General features: G+C 29.9%; 1 protein-coding gene across 1 annotated transcript in view; it reads right to left on the bottom strand.

Annotated features, from left to right (window-relative positions):
- The window catches only part of LOC104163745 (protein FAM135A-like), a gene marked incomplete at its 3' end in the record, with an annotated part of 32,649 nt that overhangs the window by 255 nt on the left and 30,107 nt on the right, over positions 1 to 2,287 (bottom strand). The window lies entirely within an intron of this gene.

Genomic DNA, 2,287 nt, shown 5'->3' with positions numbered 1-2,287 from the left:
TATCACTTGTGATATACATTAAGCTAGTTTTTTTTGTCTCCTGAAACCAATAATACTTAAATGCTCAATTACAATTATCGAGTCCAACAGTTGTCTGCAACATGCTGCTGCAAAATCACTATCTTGTGTTAAAATTGTATGACAGAGCAATAGCAAAGCAAACAGAAGAAACAAAATTAAAGAGATAATAATTTAATTTAAACCAAAAAAGTCATGATTCTGGGATTTAAACAGGACTTGAGATTCTCTTCTGCAATGCCCATTTAAATTCACACATAAAAACTCTACTACAAAACAGGTAATTTACTTTAAAAATTAAAAATAAATGCAAATGACAATTATGTAATTTGTGAAGTCCAGAGAGCTTCAATTTCTTTATAGACCTCACAGAAACACAGCTTTTTTTTTTTATTGTTGATGGATTTCAGAAAAATAAGTGTTAATGGTAGGCATTAGTTATTTTTCATGAGCAAAAGGTGAGTAATAGTAGCATAATTAATATTTACATTATTAGTCCTTTTTGTTACATCAATTGTCCCAATCAATGTATATACAAAATAACTGAAATAAATGAAAAAAAGATTTACAAATAAGAAAACAAGGTAATTCTAGCAGAGACTTAAAAAATAATAATAAAAAAATCACCCACGGAAACAAACCATCAGCAGAATATGTATCATGGATTGTTAAATGTAATTATTAATTCTCTCTTCATATATTTATTTTGATAAATATACCTAAAATTTACCTAAAGGTAAGCTAAATTACCCACAGAAATGACAAAAGGTCTGACTCAAGTTCCACTGAAGCTTATGAAAATGTTTTTGGTGACTTCAGTGAGGTTTGAAAGATACAACCCAACTACGCAATTTAATGGCCGGCATTCTTCTGTTACACATATATTTTGTAGGAATGTTTTAGGGGAATTGAAGGTCCTATCTGAAACATTTAAGTATGAAGATTTAGTCTAAGCCTGTCCTTACAACAATAGTGCCAACAGATTCGATTTGGGAAAAATCACATTTTGTCCTTAAAAGGAAGGCTAAGAGTTGAGTCATTCCTTTAACAGGGTGTTCCCCTCCACATCAAGATGAAGATAACTGACAGACATATTCTGTGCATCATAACTGTAGTAGTATTTTTGCTTCTATAAACAAAAAGCCTCAGTTTCTGGTATTTTTCTATGCACAGATTTGTAATGCACTCCCTCCCTCAAAAAAATTTTTTTTCAAAAAATAGCTTTTTATTTTGTAATATACAAGTGAAACATTCTTTGCTTGAATCACTAATTGACCACATCACATTTTTAAAATGGTTTTAGTATCTCAATTTCCAACCTTACTGTTTCATAACGCTTAGTTTTGACATTGGTAAAATTAAACAATACAAAAATCAGTGAATACTGTCTACAATCAATGTAAATTCCAAAAGATCTATTTTTTTTTATTTAAATAGAACTTTATGTGACTAAAAAGGTATATGCTTGATGAAGAGAAAGTCTAAATCATTCTTTATATAATGACAATGTATTTTTCTTTTTTACTTCCACTGCTCTCCTATTTCACAAGTTGAGGCTAGGCTCTCTAACATACCTGCATTCTACAGAAATGTAATGTACATTTCCATACATTACATTTCACGTAATATTTTCACAGTTCCTTTTATCAAATGTAGTTACTAGAAGTCTTCATTGCCACAGAATTTAAATTTCTTTCTGTAAGACTGTCTTGTAAGAGTTTAATTTTAACTTTATTAAAGAAATAGCTTCTCTGAAAGCATATTTTAACTACTCAGTTTTATAGAAACAGTTGTTGTCTATTAAGATCTTTTCCTAATTCTTAGGTAACTAAGCCTGTTTAAAAAGTCACACTACAAACTGAGTCAGTAGCTATTTCTTCTTGTAGGTCTTTATTCAGAGAAGTTTCCATTGTAATATTATTCTCAATTCAAAGCTTATAGCATTCCAATTTTTCTACATATATACTATGTTTCCTCATAACAAACAAACAAGCGCAGCATGCTACTTGGATTAATAGTTTCTCTAACTTTCTCACCACGAAACACAATAATTTGAAATAACAGGGTAAATCGAGACCAACAAGAAAAAAATATATTTGCATAAATTCAGCCTGTAATCTCCTCATTTTATTAGTAATCTGAGAGTACTTGCTTCTTTTTTCTTTCTTTCTTGAGTTATTAAATTCCAGCTCAGTTCGAGCAAAAAGGTTTTATATACACAAGATGTATGAAATCAATGCCTGTTTAGTCTAGAAGAGGGGTATTCTTA

The sequence above is a fragment of the Cariama cristata genome, unplaced genomic scaffold (assembly GCF_000690535.1).
Source record: "Cariama cristata isolate BGI_N322 unplaced genomic scaffold, ASM69053v1 scaffold6406, whole genome shotgun sequence".
Taxonomy (NCBI): domain Eukaryota; kingdom Metazoa; phylum Chordata; class Aves; order Cariamiformes; family Cariamidae; genus Cariama; species Cariama cristata.
The sequence above is the reverse complement of the archived record's forward strand: the minus strand, read 5'-3'. Positions and strand labels throughout refer to the sequence as shown.